This window comes from Esox lucius, chromosome 10 (assembly GCF_011004845.1).
Source record: "Esox lucius isolate fEsoLuc1 chromosome 10, fEsoLuc1.pri, whole genome shotgun sequence".
Classification (NCBI taxonomy): domain Eukaryota; kingdom Metazoa; phylum Chordata; class Actinopteri; order Esociformes; family Esocidae; genus Esox; species Esox lucius.
In genome coordinates, this window is record NC_047578.1 from 18,630,488 (window position 1) to 18,643,547 (window position 13,060).

A 13,060-nucleotide genomic window follows, 5' to 3' on the forward strand; every position below is an offset into this window, starting at 1 on the left:
ATGCGTTCTTATTTTACTAGTGCAACACGTTCATCTTAAAATGATTATTATTATTTTGCCAAAGTCCTTGCTCACAAGTAGCCTAACACTGTCAGATGTTGAACCTATTCTTATTGACATAGTTCACATTATTATATTTAATTAATAGGAACTCATTTAAAAAGTCTGCACTGCATAATTACACGTTTGTGCTTATTTGTTCTTATTCTGACATGAAGTGTTCGATATTGCCCATAAGAGAACATAGGTTACTCAGCTAATTGATGTGCTTGCACAAGACAGCACTCTCAATTTTGTCAGAATCAGGTACAGTCTATTATTCATTTGAATTAATGTTTTTGTATGATTAAAACTATGATTTTTTGTATTATTTGTAAAATGTTCATGCGCTATTTTCCTATTGGTGCCATCTCGATTCTGCTGCCGAGAACGCGCATGGAACATGGCTCATGCACATTGCTCTCGGTGTGACTCCATAGTATGGCTCCGCCCTCGGCTGAAATGCCGTGTTTTTGGGAGACCCTCACGCGCTTGGGAAGGTATCCGGCGTCTGCTTCATTGTATTGCTTATATTCAATGCAAACACAGCAACGTTCGTCCTGGGAATTACGACGTTGTTGCGAAACAGTGATTGTTTTCACCATTTTCCTTATTTGTCGATACACATGCTTGGAATTTGGATTATTTTCCTCGTAAATATAACAAGGAATTATTTTGTGAGGTAAGTTTAGTTCAGTGTGCTGTATGTTGCCTCCACTGTGTGTCTGCTTCTCTGTTTCGTTTGGTTCGCTAATTTGAACAGTCAGTCCTCATGCTGTGTTTTCGGGGCTGGCTTGCTGGGTGTCCATGCAAACACACTGAACTGAATTAATTAAATGTGGAAACCTTCAAACCACGACTTTAGCATAACTGCGACGCTAGGGCTGGACAGGTCTGAGATATCAATCAAGGAGCTGTCACGCAAGGTGTTACATTTAAATGTGCGAAACAAAGATTTATTGAATTTATTCTAATTTGCAGTTTGTGGTTTATTGCAACATATCTTTTTAGCATAAATTATAATCTGCATTTGGCTAGTTGTTTCTAGGTTGTAGTCACAGTTACGGATGAGATCTACTGTAACTGTAGTGCGTTTGTTATTGCTTAATTAATGTTAAAAATGTTCCAAGTATTCAAGTTTGTGGGGAGCAAGAAAATAGACAAGGTTGCTGGTAAAGGTGTGTATGGCCTATATAGCATAATCTACCCCATCGATAAATGTCCGCTGATGGCAACGTCACTTGGCTGTCAGTGCATGACAAACCAGAATTGACAAAAATATCAAAAGTGGTAGGGGTATAATTGTTGTCCAGCTTATAAAGTCGTCAACTTGATGTGGCATATAGCGCTCCCTGTCATTTCAGTCGATTATGGCCAATAATCGTTCCTTTCTAAGGCTTTCAAAGTTTTCATCATATCAGAGCTTTGTCCTCTATAGACGTCTCTTAATTATCTTGATGTTTCCGCTTAGAACTTGATGTATTTGTTTTCCCCAAAAATGATTTACTATTGTCAATTTGCAGACACATAATCCAAAACGAATTACATACGTTATGGTCTAATAATAGTCCTTCTATAGAATTTACAATAATCTTCTCACTTCATTTTTGTGATAAGACCCATGTTTCAACAAAGAGGGTAAGTGGTACAAATAATGTTATTTCACTTGACAATCGTAGAAAAAGGATCTGTTGAACCCCCGCTTGGCATCGCCTATTATTTCCCCCAAAATCGCCGCCCGCGAGACTCGCCTTTGTCCTAATCCGTTTCCTCTCTGTGCTGGTTCACAATCAAAAGACGGGATTTAGCGATTTACTCCACACCGTCTGGCCGTCTGCAGTTGCTTTCCGAAAGACAGTCCAAATTATCACTTTTTATTCATTGTATTCCAACAAAGATGCATTCACGCGAGAAAAAGATTGTATGACAATCGTTCTGGAGATAGGGTAATGTAATCGAAGTTGCCTACTCTCCAGGTGGTTAATTGTCTTTGAATATTGTCTTTATTTCAAATATTTTGCCACCATGCTGTTATGCCTACGCTTTAACTAAGCAATTTAAAGACCGAAATAATTTGTTCCAAGTTCAACAGTTTTCTGTGGTTATAAAACAGAGTATACCACATGAATGCTCACTCTCACAGATATCTGCAGTCTGCAACCTGAAGTGCAAGAGGTTCTTTTCTGAGACACCGAGCTGAAACATTTATGCTATGTTAAAATCGTATAGGAGCTCCTTGGCTTTAAATGCATTCGAGTGTATTGGACAGGCTACTGAAATGCACTGCCTTCTCTCTGGAGGAGAGAGTGATCACATGTCCACCCCAACCTTCTCCAACATATCTCACATCGGCAGGATGACGTGTGTGTGTGTGTGTGTGTTTGAATATAAGTACAAATTCCTTTTGCCTGTGTGTCTTTGTGCACGTGACCTGCTGCAGGACTGATCCATAATTCTGTGACTGATGCTGTGAAGAGGTGGCTTTGCTCTGGAACTCGGTCTGTCACTTCAGTACAGTCACAGCATGTAGGTGGGCCTACCTTACCCATCTCTGCCTCTAGGGGAAGATCTTAACTCCGTACTCCTCACATCCTCTCTACTCATCTCTCAGAACCCACTGGATTAGGAAGCAAGAAGCCCACCCCCTCTGAACTTCTCAAATGAGTTTCGAGGAGACGAGTATGCAACTAGGACCTTCCCTAGGCCTCTGGCCTTAAGTGCCTGAACCACCTTGTGAATCTCCCAGCCAGTTGACTTGTAGGACGGTGAATCAGTATTACACACAGCTGATCTGACTGAACAGAAGCCAGCTTTTCTGGCACCCATTCTGGGTTGTGGCGACAGTCTTAATTGGGTAACTAGTAATCAGGAGAGTGGGTTCACCACCTCGGGGGCATCATTAGCTGGTGCCACATCAAAAGCCTTGGTGTCGTTGCAATATCGACCCACATTTCTTTTTCTCCTTTTGTCGTTATAAAGAAAAACAGCCTCAATAAAGATTTTCTCCTCCTGACTTTAAATAGAACGACTCCAAAAGCTGTCTGTACTTCGTTACGTCGATCCATTTCCCCCTTAGTGAGACTTGTCTCTTAGTGTGTCGGCTTCATTAATTCAACGCATCTCTTTATCTTGCTGGCAATTAAGAGGGTTCCAGATGGCTCTTGGGTTGACACCTCTCTGCTGCTTGTGTACAGTGTTTGCATCTGGGTAGAGGGCTTGTGTCAACATATAGACCTCGTTTCTTATTTCTGGAAAATGGTGTTTTATCAAGTAGGAATTGAGCACAACAATCTGTCCGTGTTCTCTGATGTTTAAACAGCTACCGCATTGTTGTTGTTGTTTTTTTTTTAATCATAGACACTGTCTAGGTCTACTTGTTATGGAAGCTCCGTGTTTTTTTGTCTGCGGTTATTAAAACCCCTTAACATATGTGTGAATCTCCTGGCCTGAATTGCGAGGACACAACTCCAGGTGTCTTATAGTTTGGATGTGACACCACCCGTCTGAGCTGAGTGTAGCAACCTGTAATTTGAGAGTGTATATCAATGGGTCATTACTGCCATTTTCACTGTTTTAATTGTAGCTCTGCTGTGTCCTCTTTGAAATTTCAGCTGTTCTGAGGGTTTCTATTTCAGCTTGGACACCTTGACTTGTGGACAATGGCTCTCCGACACCCCCAGTCTGTCTCCCTAACCACTGGCCTGCACTTCCCCTCCCTCCCTTGTGATTTGGCCCCTTCCTCTTTTATGAAATTCCCTCCCTCCCTTGTGACTAACGGTGACACAAGTGGCGAGTTCACGGCTGGTGAGCTGTAGTATCGTGACAGGGGAACTGGCTTTACCCTGTGGCGTTGTTGTCATGCGGCTCCCCAATTTCAGATGAGGGAATTAGGAGAGCAGGATGCGGGATGTTCTCAGTGGAAAGCCGGGGGTCTGTCTGGTTAGATGGAGAGGAGGCGTGTGCTTGTCTTGGTTTTGATTCACAGCATGCGCAGCCAATGTGAGTTGCCAGTGTGTATACAAGTGAGGTCACTGATGAGAGCATAATCCTGTGTGATGTCATTCTGCCTGATATGTGGTAGCTTTGTGATTTTTCTGGCCTACAGACAGTATCAAGCTGTTATGCTGTACCATAGTCCCACTTATTAGCTCCAGAAGGTCTGGAAAGTTGCACTTCCAGTTTGTCATTAGTAACTTACTTCAGTCTTCTGTTCAGCAGCCTGTGATGGCTACAAATCACCCTCCCATCATAGCTTTTTCCATTTTGCCAAAAGATTGTGTCCCCCTTCCCTGATTGGTCTCCAGATGCCGAAGCATCCTGGGAGACGGTCTGTTTTGTCAAGGGTGTGCTTTTTATTTCTCGGCCGTCTCTGTCACAGAAGTTGGCTGCTGAATTATCTGTTGCTGGCGGAGGGGTCCTCAAAGATCTGTCACTCCTAATGCCCTCAGAGGTAATGAGCGCTGAAATAGCTTTCAACCTCTGGTGCCTCTAGTCTACTCCCTGCTGCCCACTCCTCCCTTATTTTTTCTCCTTTCCCCTCTTGTACGACCACGTCTCCTCTTGTCTTCTCCTTGTCTATCCATTATTTAAAACTTCCAGAAGTTTCTTCTACCACTTAGTCGCCTTTTTACTCTCGCCCACTGCCCTGTTATTGGTATTATCCACTAAATTTCTTGACATTTTTCAGCTAACAGTGCAGGCTTTTCAGTCCCCAAAGGAAAATTTAAAAAAAGAAACCTAAAGTGACCCCCCCCCCCCCCCTTAACATTTACATCAAAGCACAATTCATAGAACTACTTAACCGGTCCCGATCACACAAAAAATGAATACTTAACGCAGCCATGATGTGAAATAAAGAAAAAAAGATTTTGTGTCCTTTGAGGTGTACTGTGTAGAATCCTGCCTCTAATGTTTATGAGACTGAATTTAAAATGATGACACGACTTCTTCTCCTTACCTTACAGCACGAGACCAGAATAGTATTAGCTAGTCTAGGGTTGCTTGGGTGGAATGACACTGTGGTTGTCTAAAGTGAGTATGTGATGACTACAAGTCGATGCAAAATGATAGACGGTCCTTCGAGAGAAAGTTTAAATGGGGAATATATCTGTCTCTCTGAACAATAAAAAAAAAACTAAAAAAACATTAATTGCAGATATGAAAGCATGGGTGTTCCTTTTTATTTTCTTCATGGAAAACCAGTGTTTATTCGTTCAGGGAGATCTGCATAGCTAGAACGATGAGAGTGGTTTCTAAATTGTATTGTATGTATGATGTTTCTTGAGTTGAACAATGTTTGGTGCAAATGTCAGGTAAATAGATTACTCATTCAAGACAATAAATGACATGCCTTTATAGCCTTAAAAACATTTCTGTGCAATTTTTTAAAAAAACTTATAGAACTATGGCTAACTAGCTACAGTTTTGAGGAACAGATAGTGGTGCAAATCTGGCTTACTACAATTCTCTGTCATCGTTTACATCGAAGGCAAGGTAGACTGAGAAGATGAGCACCTGTGCAATTTGCTCTGTTTAACCCCATATCAAGTAGCATTACGCAGCTAATGTTATCATTAACTAGCTATCAATTTTACTCACCAAGAACATCTTGTATTTTGAGTAGTGACAACACTAACATTACAATACATTACCCTTTTATTCTGGCTCAGGGTTTGACTTGGCTACTTAGCTTAAAAGCTAACTATGAACCATATAACTAGTCTAATCTATACCAGAGACATTGGTGTTGCATGTAGAGTGGAATTGTGGGCATTGAGGTCCCTGTTCAGGTGTGCATTAGCTGCAAGTTGGCCCTCCATGATTACAATAATCTTTCTCATGTTGTGTTGTAGATTTAATTGGTCCTTTTATCTTTCCAAGCCTTTGAAAGACCGGTGTGGAAGTTCAAGCCAAAATATAGGAATACTTTCACTTTGAATTACTTGGGAATGTCTGGCATGTTTGTTTGCAGTCAGGGGTGAGCATGCAGGGCATAGAGGTAGACCCCCGAAATACAAGGTGTCATTCAATGAGTGACGAGTTTTGCCAGATAGGATTGTTTCCGTTCCAATTGGTTTATTTTTACTTACAGTATGTGTAAAAATTGGCTTTTGCAGGTTGATACATTTCAATTGTACTTGTTGTTTTCTAGAATAAATAGAATTTGGATGGGTTTTTAGTGGAGTTGGCGGATTCAGGCTGTGAATGACAAGGGATGCACTACAACTTGCAACACCCATGTATGTACATGACTACATACAGAGAAACACTGACAAAACATCTAAATGTCATTAGTAATAGTTCATCACTAAAGTTTTCATCAAGTCATTCTTTTAACAAAAATAAAAATAGATTTAGTCACTATTTTCAAAGATCTATTTTGTCTCATTGTTTCCAGGAAATAAAGGTCATCAAAGAGTATTTTTCATTAACATTTTTATCAACTTTACCATTCTGTCCTTGAGGCTCAGTGTTAAGAGTTTTTCAGAAACAGCTGTTTGGAAACAACCTAATAATGAAGGTTCTGTGAAATGCAGCAGCAGTGGCTGGGATTTTGGTTGACACCTTGTGTTGTTGCTCAGCGGTAATCCCAGCATGCATGTGTCGACTCTATGAGCCTCCCTACTGCTTCAGATGAAAACAGGTCTGCAAATCTTTATATAGACTCCATTCACGGTTTCACACTCCGTAGCTTGCTTTGGCCTGGTGTCACTATGCATGAACCCATCGCATTTCCCCCAAATGACTTAATTGTCAACTCTTCCCCTCCATACAAAATGTCATTTGCTGAGAACAAAGACGCATCAGTCTTTCAAAGCAGGGCCAGGTTTGTATTATGAATATGGTTCAAAAGGGCTTGGCGCTGCTTGTGCCAAATGATCTCTACTCCCATTCTCTTAATGATAGTGAATCTATTTCCTGCTTCATTGATTAGCTGTTGGCAAATAAAATGGCTGAGGAGTCCTTTCTGTGGTGTGTGTGTGTGTGTGCGCGTGTGCGTGCGCGCGGGTTAAATCTGGTTTATGGTTGATGGTGTCTGCTAATATGCAGCACAGAGACTGTTTATGAGCTTGTTTGGTGAGGCGTGGAGATAAAACAGGACATTGCAACGAGGAAAGCATACTATGTTGACAGTTGTTTTTTTTTCTTCTTCCTTGCGAATGCCCAGTCTGCGGATGCAGACTTGAGATTTTATGATATCTTTGCTTCTTTCATGCCATTAAAAAAAAAAGAAAAAGAATACTTCTGCACTTTTTCTTCGTTGCACGCTTGAAGTGGAAGTGCCAGTGCTGGCCAACACAACAGTCAGAACTCCTCAGCTCAAGCATTCCAGGAATGTGAAAGTAAAGGCAAGCGATGTGGAGTTAAGAGAGGGGGGGTGAGGTGTGGGGGTTTTGGGGGGTGGATTCGGTAGAGAGATCCGACTGAATATCTAAGCTGTAGTTCAAACGCTGCTCTGTCGCTGCGCCGAACTACAACATATGCAGCTTTGTCTTTGGAAGTGTTGGAATAGTGTTCTGTCAGAAAACATGACGCCCTCCTCGTCTCACTTTTTGCACTCATGCGGTTGGTGCATGCCTGCCTCCGTTTCATTCAATGCACCAGGACAATTCTGCCACTATGTGTTTGCATATTAAAGCATGTTAATTGCATGGAAATGCTTTGCTACCACACCCGTAACAGAAGAACTAGCATGGGCAGGTTGAGCAATGAGCAGGGGCTTCTGTTGGGAGGGAGGGGGGGGAGCAGCTCTACCATGCAAACAAAAGTGCATGAGAATAATGGTGCTTTCAAAATATCTGGGAACCCTGAAAAAACAAGGTTATCAGTGATCTTTTGGTTGGATAGTCAAAATTCTAGGATGTTGCGGCTTAGACCACTAGACCACCATAGGCCACATTCCCTGATGTCGTTTTTTTTTACCTTTAGACGGTTGGAACAGAGTGAGAGCCCGATAGACGGATGCTAGGATGGAACCCTAGTCTCTGGTGAGAGGCCAGATGTCACTTGAGTAGGCGAATATTGCATGTTCATAATTGTTTTCAACACAGTGGGAAATCTGATAATGTAGGTTTTGACAGATAATGAGGGTATTAATCATATGATAGGCTATCCAGTCTTTTCAGATATTAATTTCTATTCTGTTTGATTCAATGTATATTTGCTGTCAGAGAGAAAGAGGTAAATGCCAAGGGGGAGGAGCTTACGAAAGATTGAGAGGCCACAGATGCTAAAGATCTTTAACTTTATCCCAGTCCAATGAGGATTGAAAGAAGTCCAAAAAAGGAGAAAAAAGCTCTCCAAAACACAGCTGCAAACTGTCTCTTCCAAGCCCTTAAAGCACAGCAGAAACAACGCCTTTGTACAACACATGGAACTGGTTGAAAAAGCTGGTTTCTGTAAGTGTTACAAGGCCTCCCCAATGGCAACTAATAGAACAATAATTAAGGTAGCTAGCTAGCTAGCTCAGTTAGACGAGGGAGACATTTGACTTTGTCAGAACACACACACGACAGATGATTTGGTGCGTTTAAATTGCTATGTTTAAATTGCTGGCTGATGTCATTTTCAAAAATTATTTCTGTAATCAGGTTGACAGATGAAATGAGGCGGATAATGGAAGGTGCCAGAGATTTGATTTCTGCACTTCAGAACTGTTCAGTATGTTTCATATTTATTCAGGATTCCTAAGTCCTCAATGACCCCTGTTTACAAGAGTTTACACTAGGACAGTGTTTCTCAGACCTGGGGAACCCCAGCAATTGCGTGTATTATCTGTATCTCAAAGCTTGTACACCTAAATCACTTACTAATTATCAAGCCTTACTTGATTCACTTCAGGAAAGCATTGCAATGTGACAACCTAGAGGGTTCATTCACTTGACCATATTTATATATTTATAACTTTAGAAATAATAGCGTCACCAGTAGAAGATGGGACTACTGTTGACAGCCTGGTGACTGGAAGGAGGACAAGAAGTAGGTGACAGACCGGGTGCTCTCTCTTTCTTGTCCTCTCTCTCGTCTTCCTCATCCTCCTCTCACTCATCTCTCTCGCCCTCCTCTCTCTTTCGTCTTTCTAGTCCTCTCTCTCTCATCTTTCTTGTCCTCCTTCTCGCTCTCTCTCTCTCTCTCGTCCTTTCTCACCCCCCTCTCTCTCCTGCTAAACTCCCCCTTTCTCTAACTGAAGTTGGAACAATTCCAAACATCTGGTCTGTCTTAGGACTTGCTGTTGGAAGCAATGGGAGTTAATGCAGAGAGAGGGGACTGACTGGTGTTCTAACAAAAACGGGCTATTTTTAACCCTAGGACTGTGTGAAGGGGAAAGAGTTGCAAGGGGCTTGAAGTTCTGCCAGTCCCCACGCCTCCCTTCCTTAGCTCTTTTAGTCTGTGTTGTTATAACCACATGACAGTGAGCAGAGGGCTTTAGCTCTTAAACCAAACAGTGCAGCAAATATCAGCGTTCCTTGCAAGGTATTACAAATAGACACAACCTGTTGGCATGCTCGCTAGCCTGACTGCTGTGTATAATAGGTTAAATCCTGTGAGTACATCCGGAATGTATCCTTATTCTCAAAACCATGAAGTTCGCAGATTCATTGTTGCCCTGTGACCAAAAGGGACAAAGTATTTTGTGAGATCTTTTAATAAATCGCGTCTCTTCTTTAAAATGTATGTAGGGTGCTTCTAGGAAATCAATTGAGCAACAAGAAATAGCTCACACATGCACCACAAGGCAGTAAAAGGCCATAAACACAACTACTCACCCCTGGGAATAGGGAAATGCTAACGCACAATCAAACATTACGACCCTATTGGTTAGGTGGATGCTCTTTGAAGTGTCAGGATGGGTTTGGCAGTCACAGTGTGGGGTGTAACTGATGTATTGTTCTACCAATTAGCAGCTTTGAAGCCTCCAGCCCTCACTACAGAACTCATCACAAGTCCTCTAATTTTGAACAGACTTTATTAAAAATTATTTGAATACAAAATTACCGTTTTTTTTTTTACTATGTGTCTTATTGTGTGTGCACAATGACATTTAGGTTTGTGTTAAGATGTAATATAATAAGCTTTTCAAACCATTGTGGACATTACGATTGCTTGTTTTGCTTTTAAATCTTCCCTTCCAATCGTCAAGTATAATTCATTTTCTATTACGTTTTCTGTAATACATAATCTATTTGTAATTTACATGAGCCTCCTTAACCTTTCATTATCCTGAACAATCTTTGGCCTGTCATAAATTAGTCTAGTGGCATTCAGTAAGCCAAATGTACCATCCCCCCCCAAAAAGGCTGATATTCCAGGTAGATCTCTCTTTATTTTTTCAAATGTCTCTTACATGAAAACGGCATTATAACAATTTCAGTTTGTTTTTGACGTTAAACTGTTGAAATATCTGTTAAAATAATACAACCTTTGACTGCACTGTACCAAAATGGCTGCATGGTGACTTCAATACAATGCTACCTGTCAGGGGGAATACATGAAACACCGATCTAGCCCGATCAACCAAAATGTGTTAGAAAAAACCTGATTGTTAAATAGTAACAGAATACACTTGAAAATATATATTTTAGAAGTAGGTCGGAGTTTACTCCAGTCAAAGTGGTTCTAGAGACACACAACCTATCATTTTGCCTAGTTCGGATGATGTTGGTCTAAATCATGGCTCAAGGCTTCTATCCATGCAGCATAATGTTCTTCTTTAATTAACAGTTTGCGCTAACGTCTTCCTCTTTCCATACCCTCGGCTGGTTTGAGTGAATGGGGCTGTATTGTGTTTGCAGAACTTTGAGTCCCCTGCCAGTATGAAAGTCCATGTTTGGCATGGTCAGCTTCTTTATAGCCTGGATTAGCATGATAATGTCGGAGTAGTGGGAGTACCTAATTCGATTTTTGAGTTGCTTGTGCAGCTATTATCATACGAAACGCACCATTAGTGGGAAAGGATATTCCGCCAATCCTTTACCCTTCAATTATTTGAACTAGATTCTTGGAAAGACGTGTCAGAAATTGGAGACGCTGTGGTGAATGGACAGACGTTATGATGGAGGACTGCCTCAAACCGCTACATTCAGTGTCCCACTGTGTTCTTCTGTTACTTTAAGCCTCTATGGTGATGGACAACTCAGGAGCATGCAGAGCAGCGCTTGGCTCCTCTTTGTTTAAAGTGGATGCCGCTTTAGACTGTTGACACCAACCGTGAATTCAGATGAGACCTTGAAATGCTTACATTTGGCGAAAGGTTATGAAGTACTTTAAGTGGCTTCAGTTGACTGATGGGATAGGGGCACTTTGATTAGTTTCTGAAGTTGTCAATTTAGTCTGAGCTTCTTTACTCTGACAGACCAGTCAACCATAAATACAGGACAAAAAATCACTTCCATGTAGGGTATCCTTATGCATCCTGCCAGGTCGCCTAGGTCGTAGGGCAAGGAGAAGGAACGAGTGGTTAGTTAGTGGCCCAAATGGAATGGCCACACGTGATCCACAGTCTTTTTGGAGGGTCTTTCATGATGCTTACTATGGGTTAGGTCAGTAGGACTCCCATTTCACAGGAGGTTTTGAATAGATTCAAGGTTTTCTGAGCGTACATGCAGTTCACTCACAACTGCTTCTGGTGTGTCCATAGGTATGATTTACTCATGGGCTATTTCTGTGGGCATCTGAGGGTGGAGCTCAGTCAGAGCCCCTAGTTTGCAACTGTCCCTAGGGGGCCCATTTCTGTCTGAAGGCTCCGTCTGGCCCATGAATCAGCTTGTGTGGGTGTGACGTTGGACCAGCTGCTTAATTTCTCAGTCTCTGTGTGTGTGTGTGTGTCAATACAATTTCAATTGAAAGGCTTTTTTGGCATGGGATGTCTTCATTTCTTTCCTTCAAATCAAGTTGAAAACAAGCAAGATGTAATAAATAATAGAACTGATAAACAAAAAGTGAACATTTTTACACACATTTTTAGAAGGAAAGAGGCATTTTACAAATGTAACAACATGCAAATAGTTATCAGCTTAAATGTCAAACGAAAAATCCTCTCTGGCTTGTGAGGGGAGGTTGAACGAGCTGATGTTAGAAGAGGTACGCTGTTTATGAGGTCAAGAAATGTCTGTTAAAATCAAGCTGCTTTGCTGCAATACCCTTTACAGCCCGACCGTCGTGCATTGTCCAGTTGATTCACCTCTCTTTATTAGAAATTGAGAATGTGTGTCTCTCCTCTGAATTTCAAACTTTAAATCCGTGGATCTCTAAAATGTTGAGGGGGTTATTCCCAAATTCTATCATCTGGTTTGTGATGTAATTCAGAGATGAGGACAACAGTAACCTTTTCCTGGCCTCTGCAACTTTAATTTCACACTTTTCATATGATTTTACTATCTGTTCAAGGAGCATAAAGCTGATCACCGCTCATCTCCCAAAGTGTTTTTGAAGAGCAACAGAGCAGCTCTCTTTTGGTCTTTTAAAAATACACTCCACAATCTATTAAAATGTAATTATGCTGACATTATCTGAAATATACTTAATCCAGAGTGAAATGAACCCATTGATCAGATTTTTATTTTTCTGTGTCCAGTTTCAATGGATTTTAGACTTCCTAACCATTGTAGTAAGTTATTTGTGAAACTGCTGCTTTGTGTCTTCCTATAATCCTTCGAACTTGTGAAAATAGGGCTTATATAGGGCTTTATTGAAATGTTTCTAACTTAAGACATTTTGGAAGAATATGCATAAACATGGTACAAGTTTAGATGGAACCGTTTGGGGATTATGTGAGGAAGATTAGATAGAAGGTGTTGTGTGAAAATATGCTCGCCTGACACGAGAATTAATTCAAACATCGCACTGTAGACTATATTTTCACTATACATTTGTTTTCCTTGCAACATCTGTTTAAACGAAATGTTTAACAACATAACAATACTGGAAAATGTTGGTTGGTGGAGCCAAGGCCATTGGGCCCCCCGGAAAAGATATGCTTGGGCCCCCTCACATTAACAAACCATATACTACTATACTATTA

The 13,060-nt window shown here is 41.2% G+C and overlaps 1 protein-coding gene across 4 annotated transcripts in view; it reads left to right on the forward strand.

Annotated features, from left to right (window-relative positions):
• Positions 1 to 529: 529 nt before the first annotated feature.
• Positions 530 to 13,060, forward strand: part of LOC105006790 (semaphorin-6D) — a 94,480-nt gene continuing 81,949 nt past the window's right edge. For all 4 annotated transcript variants that reach the window (XM_010865469.4, XM_020050332.3, XM_010865471.4 and 1 more), the window contains exon 1: positions 530 to 721. The gene's annotated coding sequence lies outside the window, so the exon portion shown is untranslated. The remainder of the gene's footprint in view (positions 722 to 13,060) is intronic.